The sequence below is a fragment of the Thunnus maccoyii genome, chromosome 1 (genome assembly GCF_910596095.1).
Source record: "Thunnus maccoyii chromosome 1, fThuMac1.1, whole genome shotgun sequence".
Classification (NCBI taxonomy): domain Eukaryota; kingdom Metazoa; phylum Chordata; class Actinopteri; order Scombriformes; family Scombridae; genus Thunnus; species Thunnus maccoyii.
The window spans coordinates 40046619-40069381 of NC_056533.1; the positions used below are offsets into that span (position 1 = coordinate 40046619).

Consider the following 22763-nt stretch of genomic DNA (forward strand, 5'->3'; position numbering starts at 1 on the left):
GTACAATTTCCACTTTAAAAGACTTTACTTTTCCTCTACGACATTTATCTGACAACTAGAGTCGGTGGTTACATTGCAGATTCAGATTTTACATTTAACATGAAATAAATACAGAAAACATTGCTGATGCTGGGAAAGTAATCGTGGCTGTTCAGTTGTTGGCATTATACCCAGAGCAGAAAAACCTCAGTTCAGCTCAATAAAGCACAAAGGGTATAAGCAACACCCATACATAAATATGGGACACATTCATAAAATTTAATTTAGCAAAGTCTGACTGTAAAATGAGGACTGAATGGCAGGATTGCACAACAGTCAACATAAGCAAATAAAAAATGGAAAAAATTCTTTATAGAGTATAATGATGATCACTGCTGGCATAAAGTTGTAGAGACCATTCGTTTGTTGAATAAATGCTTAATAGTAAAATCCAAATATCAGCACAACTGGTATTATAATATTTTATCACAAATGTATCTGTATCGGCACATGTGCCAGCCGATAACAAGGAAAGTCAGTACGGAAATGTGAAAGATGTTCAGGACAGTGGTGGAGATTTTGAGGTACTTTTTCTTCACTTGAGTATTTCCATGTGATGATGCTTTATACTTCCACTCCACTACTACAGCTTTTATAATAGAAACATATCCAATAGAACAAATGTTCATTACTGAGAAATTCCAGAAAACTACTTGACAGAGAAACTCACTGTCAATATATACATTGGTGTTGATATTCTGTTCTAGTACTCTCTTAAGATTTTCAAAATTCAGTTCATTGTAAATCTTTACATCACTGTGGGCACTTTTTTTATTCATTAGATGAGATTCCTCCTCATGGAAAAACCCACTTTAAGAGTGTTTCTAAAATATTTTGACATGTATATCACCTCTGTTAAAAACTAAGAAAACAGAGAAGCACATATAACATATATTTACCTGAATATGGGATTATAAATCAGTGACATTTTCTTTATAGAAAAGAGTCATTCTTGGCTGCTTTAAAACACATGTCTGGATTTTCTTGTTCTCTTCTTCGTTTTTGTTTGTTTTTGTTTTCTTTTATTTCTACTGACAATCTTATTTGCTTGTCTTTTCTACTGTATAGATTAATTTTGATGTACAGTATTTTCTTTTTTTATTCAGGATATGAGAATTAATTGTTAGGATTTATATTATATCTGTTTCCAGATTTTTGTTGTCATGTTGTTGTAATATTTTATAACTTTTTTTTATTATTATTAGTTGTAAAAAAATGAATCAACCAAACCAAGATGGCGGCCGGAAGTTAGTTCCATATCCTTGTTCGTCGCTGCAAGACAATTATGGACGTTTGGTTTTGTCATTTGTATGGGAATATAAAAATGATTACGATATATATAGATATATATATATTTTTATTTTGATAAAAGGATAAAAAATGTAAAATGTTGGTAATGCGTTGTGCAAGGAGCAGCTGACACGTCACTTCCGGGTTAAACCAGTTTAACGTTAACGGTTTTTGGTTTTTTTTTTATTGCAGCGGCTGAAATGAGTCGTAACATGTGAAAGAGGCGAAAACATCTTTAATGTTCATCTAATTGAGGATATTGTGCTCCAGCTGGACGGAAGAGTGTTTGAGGAATGAACATGCCTGAAAAACAGCGGTAAGTGTGAACAAACCGGTCCGTGTTTTAATAACTTTGTTTCGGCTATAAAACGAAGCTGAACTCTCAAAAAGTAACGTTAAAACGCTGGAAAGTAATAAACGTTAGATAGTAAATTTTAAATAATGTCAAGGATCTGTGCTGTATGAGGGACATTAAAGCTTAATGTTTAGGTTTAACGAGTGAAAACCGAACCAGGTAACATAAATTAATTTAGCTGTTGGGAAAAGTTGCCGTTTGAATGTTGAAGCTAACAGTTAGCTGTAACCTTAGCCAGACAATTTGAGGTAAAACTAACGTTATCTGACGATATTTTCCTGCTGATAACATGCTGGAAATGTTACTGCTGTTTTCTTAAAGTAGCCAGCTCGTTTTCTGACGGCTTAGTTAATTATAGTCATATGGAAACGGCTGTTGATAGTTTAGCCGCTGGTTTAAAGTTAACCGAAGCTGCTGTTTTTGGCGGTTTAGCGTCAGCTGATGGCTTCATTTGCTGTGTGTAAGTTATTTAGCAATTAGCAGAGTTAATGTTTCAGCCAGCTTTAACTGAAAGGAAGAGTTCCCAGTGTTTCCAGTGTGTTAAACTAGCAGTCAGGTGTCCATATGAACATATGAAACTTTCTCTACCAGAAACTAAACAACAACTCTGCAGTTGTACTTAATGACACCTTACATGAATTTTATGCCTGGGTTCAGGCCGGTGGTGAGTACAGTGTGGCAGGTTGTCATGACAACAGTAACCTCTTGCTTCCTAACCTTTTTGATTCTAAGTGCAAAACTTTCACCAAAAGTTTGCGAATGCTTTTCTTTTATATTGTTGGCAAATGAGCCGGGTATGAGCAGGATAATCAACTCGTAGATGTGTGTTAAATGATTTTAAGGCTGATTGATTATCACGTACTTTAGAAGGAATCAGATAATTTGGAGTTTTTCTTCTTAAACAGTGACTGAAGACAGTTAATCGATTACTAAAACAGTTAGTGATTAATACATACATACATAGTGTGCACATCATCAGGAGAAAAGCAGCATACAAAGGAAAAGGAGAGGCTGTCCATAAATGTCAAGATACGACATTTCAACCAAACTTACAGTTAAAGTGTGGTTGGAAGTTTAGATCAGAGGCTGTAGTAAAGTCCTGATCTGTGTCATTTCATGTAAATGGCAGGACGCTGTTTGGTCAGTGATAGCAGCCAGTTTTTGTTTTAATGTGCAGTAATTTGATGAAATGTAGTTAATAAGCACAGCTTTGCTTTGTGTCAGAATGTCTTTGATTCACTTATCATCAATTTGTCTTCAGGATTCTTTTGTGGTTCAGCATTAGTTATTTGTGTTGCATATTTAGCAGCATTCCTATGGTTATTCTGCTCCCGGTGGTGTTTTTTGTCTTACCCCAGGCCTCCACACCACCCTGTGACTGACAGAAAGTATTATGTCCTGGAGGTGGGACTTGTAGCTCCTCCAGTAAAACTGTCTCTGATTTTGTTTATGTCATTCCACAGTTTAACCTGCAGGTATGTGTGTTGTGTAACACTGTCAGTTCTGTAGCAGCATGTCCTGCACAGGTACGCATACGGTAGGAAGGCAGTTTGTAATGAATGAGGGTCACACTGAGGCTGCACATGTGTCTGTTTTACTGCTCAGTGTTCAACTCTGGAAAGTTATTATGGCTGTTAATGGTGGTGATAAATGTACAATATCAATCAATGGAATCACCTGTGTGGTTAATTTATTGTTTGGTTACACATCAGATGTCTGTGCTTTCAATCAAATAGACTTTACCTGAGGGGTCCGCACCTGTACACCCATTTAAACACTTTGACAGGCTGAGCAGTAGGTTTGTTGCAGTAGTCCATGTTACATGGTGTTACGCCGTGCTACTCAGTGATACATGGTGCTACTCAGTGATACACAGTTTTACATGGTGTTACTCGTTGGTACTCTGTGTTACTTGGTGTTACGCGGTGCTACTTGGTGTTATGTGGTGTTACTTGGTGTTACTCATTTTTACACGGTGTTACTCAGTGTTACACGGTGCTACTTGGTGTTATGTGGTGTTACATGGTGTTACTCATTTTTACACGGTTTTAGGTGGTGCTACTTGGTGTTACTCGTTGTTACTCTGTGTTACTCAGTGTTACGCGGTGTTACTCGGTGTTACGTGCTGTTATGCGGTGTTATGTGGTGTTGCGTGCTGTTACGCGGTGTTACGTGCTGTTACTTGGTGTTATGTGGTGTTATGTGCTGTTACTTGGTGTTATGTGGTGTTATGTGCTGTTACTCTGTGTTACTAGGTGTTACGCAGTGTTACTCGGTGTTACGCAGTGTTACTCGGTGTTACACGGTGTTACGTGCTGTTACTCTGTGTTACGCTGTGCTACTTGGTGTTATGTGGTGCTACTTGGTGTTACTCGTTACTCTGTGTTACTCAGTGTTACGCGGTGCTACTTGGTGTTATGTGGTGTTACGCGGTGTTATGTAGTGTTGCGTGCTGTTACGCGGTGTTATGTGGTGTTACGCGGTGTTATGTAGTGTTGCGTGCTGTTACGCGGTGTTATGTGGTGTTATGTGCTGTTACTCTGTGTTACACGGTGTTACGTGCTGTTACTCTGTGTTACGCTGTGCTACTTGGTGTTATGTGGTGTTACGCGGTGTTATGTAGTGTTGCGTGCTGTTACGCGGTGTTATGTGGTGTTACGCGGTGTTATGTAGTGTTGCGTGCTGTTACGCGGTGTTATGTGGTGTTATGTGCTGTTACTCTGTGTTACACGGTGTTACGTGCTGTTACTCTGTGTTACGCTGTGCTACTTGGTGTTATGTGGTGTTACATGGTGTTACTCATTTTTACACGGTGTTAGGTGGTGCTACTTGGTGTTACTCGTTACTCTGTGTTACTCAGTGTTACGCGGTGCTACTTGGTGTTATGTGGTGTTACGCGGTGTTATGTGGTGTTATGTGCTGTTACTCTGTGTTACTCGGTGTTACGCTGTGCTACTTGGTGTTATACGGTGTTACGCGGTCCCACTAGTTCCACCTAGTTAATTTTCGTGACCACATTCATCGAATAGAAAAACTCTTCATTTGTAAAATACTAAGCATGTTACAGGCCTGGACTGAAGTCATTTTTAGGTCAAGGCCACTTTGGCCTTTGATAAATACAGATTTATTGGGGCATCGCTGCCAAAATTAATGGTGCAATAATATTTAAATAACAATAAATAACAATAAGTGATAATTATATTGTATGAAGACAAAAACATATACAATCAACAGCTAGGAGTCAGTGTACTGAGAAACAGTGCTGAGTTTATTAAAACTACACCGAATGTTTGACTTTTTCACAAAATGCTGTCTGATTGATTTTTAAAAAATGTGAGCAATTCATTATATTAATTGTTATTGTTATATTTTAATGATAAATAGTCTATAAATGGGATAAGGATCAGTCTGAGATCATAGGATCAGTCACAAAAATGACTTGAAACGTTGCATCGCACTGAAAGTAGCAACAGATCTCACAGCTGACGCTGTGCAGCAATATCCTGACAAACTTTAAAACACAACATGTATTAATGTTACATAAATGTTTGTAGGAGAAATCTTGAGCTACTGTTGATGTTGGGGAGAAAAAATCTATTCCGAGATGCATCCTGATGCCGATGATTCTGCATCGATTCACAAATGTCAAAAAGTGATTTTCTAACTGTTAGTTAAGAAGGTGATGCTGATGGAAGGAAGAGGTGGAACTGAACTGTGAGGGCTGTCTACAGCAGCACACGCTGGACTTCATCCTCACAAAAGGCAGCATTACTGGCAGCTTTTGATTTAATGACTAAATAATTACCTTTGAGAGAACAACATGAAGTATATTGTGAACTTTCTACGCCGTCACTCAGAGACTAACGATAGTGGAAAGCTGAAATCAGAGAGCGGATGGTAGTTTTGCTTGATAAATGAAATCATTGAGTCCTGCTGCTGCTCAGCATTACAGTGTTGACTGACAGCAGACAGAGCCCACATTTAAAAACCATCTGATATTTATTCTGAACATTTCTCCGCCCCGTGGATTCTTGTTGTGAATGCTTTGCAGCTTCAGGCTCTGAGGTGGAGGTTTGGATGTAATGGAGACTCCACCTGTCCTGCAGACGTTGGAGCATGACACATCTGTTTCACAGCAACTGTTCTCAGATCTGTGGCTCCTCTAAGCCCTCAGCTGCTGTTGTTGCTCAGAGTTTATCCTGTGAAGCACAGCCTCGCCCTCTGTTAGGCTTCTCTAACAGTCCGATAAGCCCTGAGCCTCAGTGAAAGCACATACCAACACCTCAGCAGTCTGCTGGCTTTACTGTGAGGCCGCATTTCTGCTGCGTCAGACCTGAAGCATGAACCTCCCTCCACAAGACAAATGCTTTTTAAACATCTTGAGTTTTGCTCCTCCCAGAGGACGGCAGGCTGGAGCATGGAGATCAGTCTGTTTATTACTGCAGTAAAGTGTTTAGACTAGGTGGTCTGATTGACTCGTGGTGTTTCTCTGATTGTATGAAAACTTCTCATTCAAAGCTGAATCTGAATGTTTTTAACGCTAAAAGTGTAAAAATGAAACATTTACTGTGGATGGACCAGTTAGCAGTGACTGACGTATGCGTCCCATGATGCCGTGTTCAGGCTGTGATGGAGGTTCCTGTGAGTAGTGAACATTATGTCTACAGGATCCGGCTGCGTCACTGTTTCAGCGTCTGTTCTTCAGCAGACATGTCTAGTATAGTTCAGGGTTGTTTTTCCTACATTTTTCTTGTTTTACAGCAGATTGAATACAGGTCTGCGGCTGGTTTAGATACTAACAGATTCTTTGACAAACCTTTGTGTCCCTAATGTTCTCTGTGATCATTTTAAACGTCAGTACAGTCGATCTGCTGTCAGTAACCTGGATTCTTGTTCATTTAGTCAGATGATGTTGTGATCATGAATCTATTTGCAGCAGCAGCAGGTAATAACTCCTTGTTAACTCTTAGTACTGTATTTATGAGCCCTGATCAAATGTGACACTTCTGACAACAGAAACAGAAAATTATGGAAATGAGAAAAAACTTATTGTGAGCCGAAAAGCAGCAGCAGCTGAAATATTAACAGTTAAAAACACAAGATGTGTTTTCTAAAAGGGGAAAACCAGAGAGGAAGAGCAGACGGCCTCCCCAACACACACACACACACACACACACACACACACACACACACATATATATATATATATATATATATATATATATATATATATATATATATATATATATATATAAAATCTCCCTACCAGAGTTGTGGGAGTTTGAGGGTTCTGTGCAGTATCTTAGCTGTTCCTAGGACTGCGCTCTTCTGGACAGAGACCTCAGATGTGTACCCGGAATCTGCTGGAGCCACTCTCCCAGTTTGTGGGTCACAGCCCCCAGGGCTCCCATTACCACTGGCACCACTGTTGTCTTTACTCCCCACATCTTTTCTAGCTCCTCTTTCAGCCCTTGATATTTATCAATCTTCTCGTGTTCCTTCTTCTTGATGTTGCTGTCGCTTGGGATTGCTTCGTCTATCACCGCTGCCTTCTTCTGTTGTTTGTCGATCAACACGATGTCCGGTTGGTTAGCCATCACCAGTTTGTCAGTCTGGATCTGGAAGTCCCACAGGATCTTGGCTCGGTCATTCTCAACCACCTTAGAAGGTGTCTTCCATTGTGACCTTGGGACCTCCAGCCCATACTCAGTGCAGATGTTCCTGTACACCATGCCAGCCACTTGGTTATGGCGTTCCATGTACGCTGTTCCTGCCTGCATCTTACACCCTGCTATTATGTGCTGAACTGTCTCAGGAGCATCTTTGCACAGCCTGCACCTGGGGTCCTGTCTGGTGTGGTAGATCCCCGCCTCTATTGATCTTGTACTGAGTGCCTGTTCTTGTGCTGCCATGATCAGTGCTTCTGTGCTGTCCTTCAGTCCAGCCTTTTCCAGCCACTGGTAGGATTTCTTGATATCAGCCACTTCTTCTATCTGTCGGTGGTACATGCCGTGTGGGGGCTTGTCCCTCCATGATGGTTCCTCCTCCTCCTCTGCATCATCGGGTTTCTGCTGCCTGAGGTATTCACTTAGCAGTTCATCTTTGGGGGGCCATCTTCCTGATGTATTCCTGGATGTTGGTTGTTTTGTCCTGGACAGTGGCTCTGACGCTCACCAGTCACCAGTCCTCGGCCTCCCTCGTTCCGCTTAGTGTACAGTCTCAGGGTGCTGGACTTGGGGTGAAACCCTACATGCATTGTGAGGAGCTTTCTTGTCTTGATATCAGTGGCCTCTATCTCCTCCTTTGGCCAGCTTATTATACCAGCGGGGTATCTGATGACTGGCAGGGCGTACGTGTTGATGGCCTGTATCTTCCCATTCAGCCGACTTTTCAGGACCTGCATTACTCTGTGTAGGTATTTGGCTGTGGCTGACTTCCTAGCGGCCTCCTCAAGGTTCCCATTTGCCTGCGGGATCCCAAGGTATTTGTAGCTGTCCTGAACATCTGTAATGCTGCCTTCTGGTAGCTCAACCCCCTCGGTCCTGATCACCTTCCCTCTCTTTGATACCATCCGACCACACTTATCTAGTCCGAATGACCTTCCGATGTCGTTGCTGTAGATCCTGGTGAGGTGGATCAGTGAGTCGATGTCCCGCTCATTCCTGGCATACAGCTTGATGTCATCCATGTAGAGGAGGTGACTGATGCTTGTTCCGCATTGGAACCGGTAATCATAGCCACTCTTTGAGATGATCTGGCTGAGGGGGTTCAGGCCTATGCAGTACAGCAGCGGGGATAGTGCATCACCTCGGTATATGCTGCACACAGTTTCTCATTTTTCAAAAAGACAAGATTTGTGAAATGTAAAATAAATAAACAATTATTTACACCTGTACATGATGTTTGAAATGATCATGCTTCCGCACATCAGACATGCTCAGATCTCTCTCTCTCTCCTGGATTGAGAATAATTGATCCGTGGGCCTGTTAATACCGGGTTTGAGTTACAGCCGTACCAAAGTGCTACAGTCTCTGAAGCTGTTGGCGCATTCGCACTGTTCTCAGTGGTCTTGCAGACTTTTCAGGTGTCATCTGGCTTCCACGTCAGAAATGCATCTTTCAGACCTTGAGTATGTTTTATTTATAAGACATTTCATTTTAAGGTGATGGTATAGTTTTTACTTCCTCTCTTGCAACACTTGGACACGACTCGGCCTGCACACGTCTGTTTATAAAAGAGAAGGCGGAACTATTTTCAGTCTCTTGCTCCAGTAGACTGTGTGCCAAACCATTCACTGGTGTTCTTAGTTCACTGAAATACAATATGAAACATAACTGGCAGATAAGATGAATGGTCTTTAACTGCATTAATTAATGAATTAATTAATGTGAGATCATCTTACAGTCTCCGGCTTGGGGGGAGGAAGACTGCTCCGCTGTGTCTCCAGCAGTAGAGAGCAGCATCTTTTTCTTTGTTGGTTTAAGCTCGAGTGCTTCACCTGGTTCACTGTCTCTCCTGTGTGGAGGACTCAGCCACACAGAGCAGAGCAGAGCAGCACCACAATAAATAACATCAAAACACAGCAGAGACTCACACTGAGCTGAAACGAAACAACTGCACATAAATTAGATAAATAACATAAATAAAGTCAGTCATTTATAGTCGCCGTCTTGCTTCTTCTCTGCTCTTTCTCAGCGTGGGCGGCGCTGTAGCTTGATTTAAAACATTCAGTTTACGCCACAGTCCCATTTAGAACATGTAATTATTCAGTTGTTGTGACATTTTCTAATTAATATGACGCAGTGTTTGTGTGTTACCACTGATACACATGACTTTTCATTTCTTGTGACTCTGTAGAACAGAGAGCAGCAGTTTGCTGTCATTACGTCTCCCTAAAGGCTCAGCGTTTGTTTCCTCCTGCAGGATGGTGATTCTGACGCGGTGTTTGAGCTGCAGGCCTGGACTTGATTCAGCGTCTCAGAGCAGAGGAGCAAAGATCCTCAGCTAACATGGTAAGAAGTGAGATGTTTATGTGCTGAGGGTCAGCCGGGTCACTTCGGTTCTGTCTCTTTATTTCTACTCAGCGGCTAAATGGATGTAATTGTTTGTGTAGCCGGCAGCCTCACCTGGCCTGGTGGGTGTAAATCAGAAGGCTAATTGTTAGTTTTGTCAGACAGCCATAAACAGCAGACTGAGGAAACAGGGTGTATAATGAGGAGGACACACCCGCTCAGAGCTGCAGCTCCCACACTGATGTACATACAGGCCTGTTTATATTCAGATCCACTCTGACTAGAATGCAGCATGTCCCCTCAACACGTCCCCTCAACATGTCCCCTCAACATGTCCCCTCAACATGTCCCCTCAACATGTCCCCATAACATGTCCCCTCAACATGTCCCCTCAACACGTCCCCTCAACATGTCCCCACAACATGTCCCCACAACATGTCCCCTCAACATGTCCCCTCAACATGTCCCCACAACATGTCCCCTCAACATGTCCCCACAACATGTCCCCACAACATGTCCCCACAACATGTCCCCTCAACATGTCCCCACAACATGTCCCCACAACACGTCCCCACAACACGTCCCCTCAACATGTCCCCACAACACGTCCCCTCAACACGTCCCCACAACACGTCCCCTCAACACGTCCCCATAACATGTCCCCACAACACGTCCCCACAACACGTCCCCTCAACACGTCCCCATAACACGTCCCCTCAACACGTCCCCACAACACGTCCCCACAACACGTCCCCACATGTCCCCTCAACACGTCCCCTCAACACGTCCCCATAACACGTCCCCTCAACACGTCCCCACAACACGTCCCCTCAACACGTCCCCATAACACGTCCCCATAACACGTCCCCTCAACACGTCCCCACAACACGTCCCCACAACACGTCCCCACAACATGTCCCTTCAACACGTCCCCTCAACACGTCCCCTCAACATGTCCCCTCAACACGTCCCCTCAACATATCCCCACAACATGTCCCCTCAACATATCCCCACAACATGTCCCCACAACATGTCCCCACAACATGTCCCCACAACATGTCCCCTCAACATGTCCCCTCAACATGTCCCCACAACATGTCCCCACAACACGTCCCCACAACACGTCCCCACAACACGTCCCTTCAACACGTCCCCTCAACATGTCCCCTCAACACGTCCCCTCAACATGTCCCCACAACACGTCCCTTCAACACGTCCCCTCAACATGTCCCCTCAACACGTCCCCACAACACGTCCCCACAACACGTCCCTTCAACACGTCCCCTCAACACGTCCCCATAACACGTCCCCTCAACACGTCCCCACAACACGTCCCCACAACACGTCCCCACAACATGTCCCTTCAACACGTCCCTTCAACACGTCCCCTCAACACGTCCCCATAACACGTCCCCTCAACACGTCCCCACAACACGTCCCCTCAACACGTCCCCACAACACGTCCCCACAACACGTCCCTTCAACACGTCCCCTCAACATGTCCCCTCAACACGTCCCCTCAACATGTCCCCACAACACGTCCCCTCAACACGTCCCCTCAACATGTCCCCTCAACACGTCCCCTCAACACGTCCCCTCAACACGTCCCCACAACACGTCCCTTCAACACGTCCCCTCAACATGTCCCCTCAACACGTCCCCACAACATGTCCCTTCAACACGTCCCCTCAACACGTCCCCATAACACGTCCCCTCAACACGTCCCCACAACACGTCCCCTCAACACGTCCCCACAACACGTCCCCACAACATGTCCCTTCAACACGTCCCCTCAACATGTCCCCTCAACACGTCCCCTCAACATGTCCCCACAACACGTCCCCTCAACACGTCCCCTCAACACGTCCCCATAACACGTCCCCTCAACACGTCCCCACGGTGTATAATGAGGAGGACACACCCGCTCAGAGCTGCAGCTCCCACACTGATGTACATACAGGCCTGTTTATATTCATATCAACTCTGACTAGAATGCAGCATGTCCCCTCAACATGTCCCCTCAACACGTCCCCTCAACATGTCCCCTCAACATGTCCCCTCAACACGTCCCCTCAACACGTCCCCACAACACGTCCCCTCAACACGTCCCCTCAACACGTCCCCTCAACACGTCCCCTCAACACGTCCTCCTCAACACGTCCCCTCAACACGTCCCCTCAACACATCCTCCTCAACACGTCCCCACAACACGTCCCCTCAACACGTCCCCATAACACGTCCCCTCAACACGTCCTCCTCAACACGTCCTCCTCAACACGTTCCCATAACACGTCCCCTCAACACGTCCCCATAACACGTCCCCTCAACACGTCCCCACAACACGTCCCCTCAACACGTCCCCTCAACACGTCCTCCTCAACACGTCCCCATAACACGTCCCCTCAACACGTCCCCATAACACGTCTCCTCAACACGTCCCCACAACACGTCCCCTCAACACGTCCCCTCAACACGTCCTCCTCAACACGTCCTCCTCAACACGTCCCCTCAACACGTCCCCTCAACACGTCCCCATAACACGTCCCCTCAACACGTCCCCTCAACACGTCCTCCTCAACACGTCCTCCTCAACACGTCCCCATAACACGTCCCCTCAACACGTCCCCTCAACACGTCCTCCTCAACACGTCCCCTCAACACGTCCCCTCAACACGTCCCCACAACACGTCCCCTCAACACGTCCCCACAACACGTCCCCTCAACACGTCCCCACAACACGTCCCCACAGCACGTCCCCTCAACACGTCCCCTCAACACGTCCCCACAACACGTCCCCTCAACACGTCCCCACAACACGTCCCCACAACACGTCCCCTCAACACGTCCCCTCAACACGTCCCCATAACACGTCCCCTCAACACGTCCTCCTCAACACGTCCCCTCAACACGTCCCCTCAACACGTCCCCTCAACACGTCCTCCTCAACACGTCCCCACAACACGTCCCCACAACACGTCCCCTCAACACGTCCCCTCAACACGTCCTCCTCAACACGTCCCCACAACACGTCCCCTCAACACGTCCCCTCAACACGTCCTCCTCAACACGTCCCCTCAACACGTCCCCTCAACACGTCCCCACAACACGTCCCCACAACACGTCCCCTCAACACGTCCCCTCAACACGTCCTCCTCAACACGTCCCCTCAACACGTCCCCTCAACACGTCCCCTCAACACGTCCTCCTCAACACGTCCCCTCAACACGTCCCCTCAACACGTCCTCCTCAACACGTCCCCTCAACACGTCCCCATAACACGTCCCCTCAACATGTCCCCTCAACATGTCCCCCTCGTGCTGAGTGATGTAAATGATATTACCATCCGACCACACTTATCTAGTCCGAATGACCTTCCAATGTCGTTGCTGTAGATCCTGGTGAGGTGGATCAGTGAGTCGATGTCCCGCTCATTCCTGGCATACAGCTTTCAGCTCCTTTTAACGTGTTGACCGTTCATGTTAAACACACCTGATCTCTCTTTTCTCACTTGCTTAAATATGATGCAGCAGCAGAAGCACAAACCTGAATTCTCAATTATGAACAGCTGACAAAACAACAAAACTGATATACTGTCATTAAAGGCGTCCTAAACAAACAAATCATGTTTACATTGTGTGTATCCTCGACGTCTAACAAACATTTTCTTCCTCATAAAACACGTTTGAATCCTGCTCTGTTTACATCCATGTTAACTAACTCGCATTCTTCTTCATCTCAGCCTTTGTTGATGTATTTCTGCATTTCCTGGTACGTTACGGCCACCTGTAGATCAGTGGAACAAAGTGAGACCATTAACAGGACTGTTACTGTCACCATACATATGTCAACCCAAAGCTACTAGAGGTCAGAAACTCCACAGGGAACCTTTGAGTCAAACACATTAAGTATATCTTACTCTATATGGGAATATATCAGACTGAATAAAGAGTCAGTGAGAGAAATGTTCTTTCTGACTTTTACACTGAGCTCAGTTTTGTTTGATGGGCATTCAGAGATGCACCGTTCCCTGTTTGTATTTGCTTTAGATGGTGATTGAATTGTGTTGTGCCTTACAGTGATCATTACCGTTTTATAAGCATTTATTGATAATCAATCCTCCAGCCTCAGGGGACTGTGGGTGCCCAGTTGGGAGGTCCTTGTCTTTCTTTGGAAGCTGAACTGCCGGCCCCGGACCGGCCGGCCAAGAATGAAGCTATTCTCTGAGGGCTTAGCTCCAGGCCTGGCCCCGCTCCTCATTGGTTGCCTGCAAATTGTTCCGCGAGGTGGAAAACCTGCTCACATTCTTCTCTGATGAGCTGTGCTGTCGCTCTGCCCGCCTGCCTGTCAGTCTGAACACACAGCAGTAATTTTCCATCAGAGCAGAGAGAGCAGAGATGTGTTTTATAGATGTGTTGTCAACCTGTCGATGCCTCAGCCCCCCTCAGCACCAGTAATTATACAGAGCAAGAACCAAACTGGCCCACCAAGGTAGGCTGTGCTGGATAATCACCACTTTCCTTCCAGTCAGTGGGAGGCTGAGACTCTACATGTGACTACATGCTGCTCAGTGTCGTCAAACTGCATCACAAGATTTCACTTACTGTTGTTTACTCATATCAAATACAAAGCTGTTACATCACAGAGCATGAAAACAAACACACGGCTCAATTAAAAGATTTACATCACGTCATCTTGAAAACATTGGTTCATTTTATACAGTAATAACAAATACAGATGAAGCTTTAAAGATTCACAGATAATCTGTGAGAAAATAGTCGAAAAAGCCCAAATCTCAAGATGACAACAGTCCATAATCCAAACATACTGAGTTTACTGTCACGTTAGACCAGTAAATCCTCACAGTGGAGAAGCTGGATCCAGGGGTCTTTTTTTTTTTTTGCTTGAAAAATAACTTGATTGATTAATAATTAATAGATAATCAAAATAGTTGTGATGAATTTTCACTTGAATCGGTATCTTCGGGTTTTGAAGACGTCACCTTTGACTCTGGGAAACATTTTATAGACAAACAGATGGAGGATGAAAATAATCTGTTATAATACCAAAGCTGCAAAGATGAATCACTGATCAGCTGATTGAAAGAAAATTAATTGGCTACTATTTTAATAGTTGGTTAATTGTTTAAGTCATTTAACAATGAAAAATACCAAACTTCTGAAGGTTCCAGCTTCTCAAACTGGAGAATGTTCTGCTTTATAATTATTAATTATACTGAGTATGTTTGTGTTTGTAATGGTTAGTTAGAAACAATTAGATATCAATGAATCAAGAAACTTAATGAAATAATAGTTGAAGCCTTTTTAATACGTCACCTTGAACTCTGAGAACTAGATGGTGTTGATATTTTTCACAGTTCTTTTTGTCTGTTTGTAGGCTGAATGATTAATCAGTTAATCTTAAAGTAATCTACACATTAATAATATATATTAAGCATTAATAAAATGGGCTTCCCCTATTAAGACAACCCATAATGTAAAATATTGACGAGTTGGGAGGTGTAAAATGTTGAAACTTGTTATATTTAGTTGCTTGTATAAATGAAAGTTAACTGGGATTGGATGGCAGCTGCTCTGGTCCAAACTTGTACATATTCAGCAGTGCGATGAAAGGAGGCTGGTCGGAGCCATTGAAGCTGCAGACAGGTTGGAGTGTCGGGGTTTAGGGAGCCTCCAGGGAAGCCTGGCGGACACCTCAAAGGTTTGGACTCAAGGCAGACTCCACAGAGACCCCTTCAAGGGTTCAGAAGCAGACCGGTGCTGTTTTTAAATGACCAGTTCACATCAACAGAGCAGGCGCAGCAAGAAGAGACGGCAGGGAGCCATTTTAATACAGACGGGGAAGGAAAGAGAAAGAGAGAGCGCTAAGCTTGAGACTAAACAGTAAAGTGTTCAAGGTTTCTGGTTGGGCTTTTATTACCAATGACATGTATGTTACTTTACTGTGTACCAAATCATACCTTCATACCTGTCGCTAACAGGCACTTTAATGTCTGTTAGTGTGTCGGTCCAACAGGTTGGTCCAGACTGAAAGATCTTAACAACTTTCATTGTCATGAAATGTGGTTCAGACACAAAACTTTGGTGCTTCTTAATCTGCCCATCATTTTGTTTATTAATCATTTTATCTATAAAGATAAAAGTGAAAAATGCTCATCACCATTTCCAAAAACATAAGTTAACACATTTAAGTGTAGTTTTATTTGCCCAAAACCCCAAAATATTCAGTTTATTGTCATATATGAAAGAAAAAGGCATCAAATAGTCACATTTGAGAAGTTGGAACCATCAAATGATTAGTCAGTTGTCAGAAAATAACAGAAGCATGTGGTCAAGTCAGGTCAATTTTTATTCATATAGCCCAATATCACAAATCACTAATTAGCCTCAAGCTTTACAGTCTGTACAGAAACATCCTGTCCTCAAAAAAACTCCCCAGAAAAGTCAGATTACTTTGAAAAAAATAAAAGCAGACATGATGTTCACTGTTTTTTGATTTTCTAACCATCAGCAGCAAGTTTTTACATCTTCACAGGTTGATTTTTATAATGTATTGGACTTAATGGACACTAATGGCTGCCTGTTTAAAGTAATGTGAAGTTTGCTGAGTCATGCAAGCTGCAGCACATGAGAGCATTAAGCCAACATGTGAAGCTTATCCTGCATGTATTAACCTACAGACATCACTGCACTATGGTTTGCTGGTATTGTGGCGATCGCTGGTATTGTAGCGATCGCCGTCCTCCATGGACCCCTTTTGGTCCATGGAGGTTTTATTTTTTTAAAACTTTCCTCCAGCCGAGAAAAGTGATTTTAAAAATCTGTGACATCATCACAATGTAAAGTCTATGGGCCGAGTGGGAGCTCGTGGGGGGGTCCAGCGGGGAAAACACTACTGGGCATATTCAGTGGGCCGCACAATGCAGAAGCAAACCCGGAAGCTAGAAACTTTTTTTGGCGTATGCGCCAGGCGAGCAGTTCCTATAGGACTGAAAGGGCGCCATTTTTAGTCTGGTATCCAGCTCTTATAATACATCCATGAACAGCAGTCTGGGAGCTAACGCTAGCTAGTAGCAGTCTGGGGGCTAACGCTAGCTAGAAGCAGTCTGGGAGCTAACACTAGCTAGCAGCAGTCTGGGAGCTAACGCTAGCTAGCAGCAGTCTGGGCACTAACGCTAGCTAGCAGCAGTCTGGGCACTAACGCTAGCTAGAAGCAGTCTGGGAGCTAATGCTAGCTAGAAGCAGTCTGGGAGTTAACGTTTGCTATCAGCATTCTGTGAGCTAACGCTAGCTAGCAGCATTCTGTGAGCTAATGCTAGCTAGCAGCATTCTTGGAGCTAATGCTAGCTAGCAGCAGTCTGGGAGCTAACGCTAGCTAGCAGCATTCCGGGAGCTAGCACTAGCGCTGGAACTGACTCTGTTTGTAGGGAATTGAACTGTTGTTTCTCACACACATTGGACTGCTTCAGTCTCCCAGTGGACCCTTTTCACAGTAATAATAACGCTAATGATAGCTCCGTTCCATTAAGTGTTCCTGTAAGCCATGTTACTGACTCCAAGCCACAAACTGTAATCAGGACAACGTTTCAATCCCACTCAGATCTTCCTCAGGTCAACATTTTGTGGCTTGGAGTCAGCGTGCAGGACGTGATGTGCTTTAATTATTCTCCTTCAACCAGTGAGTGAACATGAACCAGAGCAGGAACTGGCTCTCCGGCAGAAAATGCATCATTCATGTTATTAATTCCACCTGTGCTTCTGGCAAAATGTCTGCTGTGAATCAGACAAGGTGAGCTGACTGTTTTTCTTGTTGCATTGTCATAATTATTTGTGTGATATTTCTTCTTCATTCCTGAATGTTTTGTATAGTTAGTGTTAGGGCGATTGATCAAATCTTATTTTCAATTACAATTTTGGCTTCCAATGAAAGTAAGATAATTGAGATAAAATGATTACTGTGCCACGTTCCATTTTACAATGATGCTCTCGTTTTGCTTGTTATAAATCCAGCGCACCACTTTCCTTTACAGCGGTGAGCTTTCTCCCTCCCTGAAAGCCCAAACTCACTCTGACTGGGAATCCACACAGGAAACGAGATGTGAGCGGCGTGTAAACGTTCTCTATCTGTTCAATCCACACCGACTCCGACCTGCGTTCAGCTGCAGCTCCAACCGCCTCCAACAGCTGACTGACAGCAGACATTTACTGAACCTAAATACTTTTCATAACGGCTCCACAGGAAGAAATCGACAGTGTTTGTATTTATTGATTCATTGATTTTATTTCCCTGCCTACCGTAGCGATGAGGTGAATCTGCCTGTAGTGAAACAGGCAGCTCACAGACACACTGGGAGTCTTGATCGATCAGTAAGTTCAAAACACATATACAGCAGGATGTTTGTGTGATTTAAACAGCTGTCTGTGCAGATTACGCTTCACTAAAAGCAACAGAAATAGACTGGGAGCTTATAAAAACACGGTGGGTCTCTGTGAGATGAGCGTCACTCAGAGTCTGTTTGGATTCATAGATTTAATAAATGGAAGCGTTTCTGTTCTGTGACTCAGTGAGTAATTGTGTTAAATAATCGTGATATCAGTATTGAACAAAATAATCGTAATTATGATTTTTGCCATAATTGAGCAGCTCTAGTTGGTGTACTGAACATTTAATGTCAGACTGATCTCTGACTGTCACCTCACCACTACAGTATTGATTAGCTTATAGTGTAAATGATCTCTTTATCCTTTTTGTGCCTCTGATTGTGAGCTGTTTACATTCCTGAGTGGATGGCACTCTGCCTGAAAGATCCCTCTGTACCAGTACTACTCACATCTGCAATAGATAATAAAACACTTGAGGCCTTTGTAGTGCAGGTTTTCTGGGCTTGTTAACAGTGTGTCATTGTGTTTAGCTTCGTAATGTATTAAACAAAAAGTCAAACTCTGCAGCCAGAAGTCATTAATCATAAGTTCTGCCAGCGTTGGCCTGAACCCTCGGAGCTGCAGGGCGTGTTGGAGGAGCTGCACCTCTTCCTCCTCACCAGAGTTAATGTTTATTACATTTCTACATTCATGCTCCGTTTGGCTGAATCCACACATTCCTGCTACAGTACAACACAAAGCCCACGGTGACATGAAGCACAGAGCCAGTGATCAGCGCTTACTTTCCTGCCAACATGGTGGCTTTCTGTCTGGACCTGCGTAAAGAGCTGCTACACACAGTATGAATGAACGTAATCCTCTGCCAAGTCAGATACTGTAGCTCCGGGGTAGAATGAGATTACTGTAATAAATCAGGAATCTAAATACACTTCATAGCTTTTGTAGTCTATTTTTCCTGTAATCATTTCCTCATGACGTGACCGTAATGAAGTTATCAAATTAGTTTAGTCTAAAAGTCTGAAAGATAAAATGCAAAAATAATTTCTATGACATAAGTCACCTTTTCATCCTGTAGTGATTTATATTTATATGACTTTAAGATCCTCACTGTGATAAAAAAAAATCATTGAATTAGATACAATATGAAGACAAGTATTATAAACTTGGCACAAAAAGTAAGGAAATTTGTGTTTGATAGATTATTTCTTTGTTGTAACGATGCTTCTTGGCAATAAATCTTATACTGTTGGAAAGCCTGTTTATTTCCCTTTTAAATGGAGCCACATTTGTAAAGAACATGCATTTGTGGGATGAGCAGCAGAGCTGAGTATGTGGGTTGCGCCCATGAAAAATTTGCCAAATCTTCTCTGCCAATACCAAACAGCTTATGTTGGTCGCTTTCCAATGGTATAAGATTTATTGCCAAGAAGCATCGTTACAACAAAGAAATAATCTACCAAACACAAACTTCCTTACTTTTCGTGCTATGTTTAGTAGATGATCTTTACTCTTTACATAGTGGCATTAAGGAGTTTCTGCCTCTGTGGTTGTTTGCAGGTCGGTTTAATGTCAGTAAATCAGACGCAGACTGGAGGACAATCATCAGATAAAGGTAAGAATCAATAACTTAACATTTGTACCACGGTTCTCTCTGAGTCTCTGTTCTCTTAACACTTGATGGTCTCTACTGTGTGTGCTAGAGATGCACCAACCCAACTTGTTCCCTCTCAATATTGATTCTGACACCTAAACTCAGTGTACTGACCAATACTGATATCGATTCATTGCTCTCTTTTCCCCAAATGTAAGATCTGTGTGACGCTACCTGACTGCATGGAGCCCACTGAGATGGAGAGACAATATTAAGCACCATCACACTCAATACATTTAACTTAAAGCAGAGACAGTGAAGTGTACAGTGACAGTGATGAAGAAACTGTAAGTGGAGTCAGGCCGATACTGATCCGAGTATCAGATCAGTGCATCCACTGAGTGTTTAAAGACACACATACTGCATATTTCCAGCTCTATATTTATATTCTGGGGCTCTACTGGAATATCTTTGCATGATTTCCAGTTAAAAACTCCTTATTTATCTTTTACTGGTCCTTTATGCAGCCCCTCAGTTCAGCCTCTGTCTGAAACAGGCCGTTTTAGCTTTTCTCTGCTAGTAGTGCTAATTCTATAATGTTTCACAGTCTTGGCAATGATACTTCACTGATGGACAGCTGGTGGTAATTCACCAAGAAGCAAGAATACTGTAGCAGGTTAATATGAATGTAAACAATGCAGGTTTTAAAATATTAAAAAAATCTGTCTGCAAATGCTTTCTGAGGAAGGAAACATGTTTAATAGGTTTGTTAGGTTCCAGGCATCCACATCATGTGTTTGGTTATTGGGCTGCGAGTTGTTGAGGACCTGCAGCTGGAAACATGCTGCTGCTGTGCTGAACCCTGGAAACCTGCTCTGTAGTCATGTCCAAAGACTAAAACATGGACTTATATCGTTCAGTTTAGATGAATGAGTGTTCATACAGTCGTGTGTTTTAGGATCTTCTATCTTGGATTTATTACACCTCGTCTGTTAGAAATTTCACTCGGTTCCAACTCCTCAGTTGTCTGAAGACTCAGTGAATTTCCCTCAAAGCTGATGATGTATCTGGTCTGAGTGTTTACTCTGAGCGAGTGTAGTGGAGCACAGCTGTGTCCCACACACACACACACACACACACACACACACACACTCACACACACACACACACACACACTCACACACACTCACACACACTCACACACACACACTCATTACTGAACTCCCTGTGCGACGCTTCTTACTATTCATTCATTCTGATTCGCCCTCGTGTCTTCTCCCCACAGACACCCCACAGTCCCTGTGTGACCACTAAAGACCCTCTGAGGTCAAAGGTCACTGATGCTAGGAGGGCCACCTGCCACTTAGCATTAGCAGATACAACAACAACCCACAGAACAGGAGCAACATGTCTGACTGACTTCCCCTGTATGAATGTGGAAATAAACAGAAGGATCCAACTTAATACCAACAGCAAAGTGAATCTGCTGTTAAAGATTAGCTTGTTGATCTTGTGTTTGTCAGTGAATTAACGACATCATAATGTTTTATCCTGAGTGGGAAGGTAAAAATACTGGAACATCATGTTTACTGTATTGTTTGAAGGCAGAATGAGTTTAGACACATTCGTCACTAAAATCACACAAGAGGTTCATGTTTTCAGTTTCATTCGTGTGGATTTATTATATTAACAATCTCATGGTTCATTCACATGGTTTTATAGGATACAGAGCTGCAACGATTAGTTGATTAATTGATTAATTGCTCACTATTAAATTAATGAGCAACTATTTTGATAATTGATTAATAGTTCAGAGTTGAAAATGTCCAAATTCTCTGACTGCAGCTTCTTCAGTGTGACTATTTTCTGGTGTCTTTAGTCTCTGTGACAGTAAACTGAAGATCTTTGAGTTGTGGACAAAACAAGACATTTGTGGACATCATCTGATCCACGTTTTTCATCATTTTCTGACATTTTATGGACCAAACAACTAATTGATTAATAAAGAACATAATCATCAGATCGATCAATGAAAATAATGGTTAGTTGCAGCCCTCGTTGAGCTAACCTGAACTTAATGTCACAGCATCCAGGTTGTATTTCACACCAAACACACAACAAGAACAAATATTGAGCTTTTTTTTTTTTTCACATGAAAAAAACGTTATGATCAGTCTCTCGAGCAGAGAAATGTGACCGTTTGCAGATGTGGTGAAATAAAACGGCTCAGAGAAGTGATGCACCTCACGTCTGGAGACTCTGTTCGCAGACCGGAGGTCCCCATGCAGGAGGTCTGCAGTCGACCCTCTTCATAAAGGGAGCCTGTTGTCTGTCCTGTACATCTGAGTGCTGCTGATGTGTTGGACAAAGCAGTTCAGTTAGACGTTATGTTCTGTCATAAATAAACTGGATAATGTCAGACTGTCTTCATAAAAACATGTTGAAATGAATCTGAGGGACTGTTAATAAAATGTGCGGCTGTGTGTTGATGTTATAAAGGTTATTTATCGTCTGAAGGCAGATTGATCCTGACCGTGTTAATGAGATCAGGACTCAGCAGAATATTTGTCCGACATGTTGACGAGTCTTGAAGCGTTTCAGACTCTTCACCGCACACAGCAGACGGGATTTACCGCCACATCCCTCACAGCTGCGTCTGATGAAAGAAAAACACCTCGCTGCAGTCTGAATGTTTTTCTTTCTTTTCCGTGGAAGGTGAAGTTTCTGTGCTCCTTCTACGCGGTGGGTGGACTTCTTCACCCAGGGGTCCTTTAAAAGCTTTTTCAGCCTCGCTGGCAAGTGTCTAAAATAGCTCAGCATGGATCTGAAAATAATCACTCTTCTTTCCACATTCACCATTTTCTCCAGATGTTAATTTTTACTTTCCCCAAGTGTCCTTAAGATTATAATCCTGAAGATTTTCAGTATATTAAACCCTATTTTATTATCCATACTTCAGCAGTGTTAATAACAGCCTCTCTAGTGGTTTTTAGCCGTGTCGCCGTGTGACTGCAGAGATGGAAACAACCTTTGGTCCAGACTGAAATATCTCTACAGACGTTCATGTTCTTCAGAG

General features: G+C 43.4%; 1 long non-coding RNA gene across 2 annotated transcripts; it reads left to right on the forward strand.

The window, feature by feature from the left end:
* Positions 1-1467: 1467 nt before the first annotated feature.
* On the forward strand, positions 1468-21151 carry LOC121903795. Of its 2 annotated transcripts, none has more exons than XR_006098093.1 (4): positions 1468-1645; positions 9609-9697; positions 19654-19708; positions 20973-21151. It is a non-coding gene; the product is annotated as an uncharacterized LOC121903795 (long non-coding RNA). The 2 variants fall into 2 exon arrangements; XR_006098094.1 differs by lacking the exon at positions 20973-21151 and adding an exon at positions 19906-20147.
* Positions 21152-22763: the final 1612 nt, after the last annotated feature.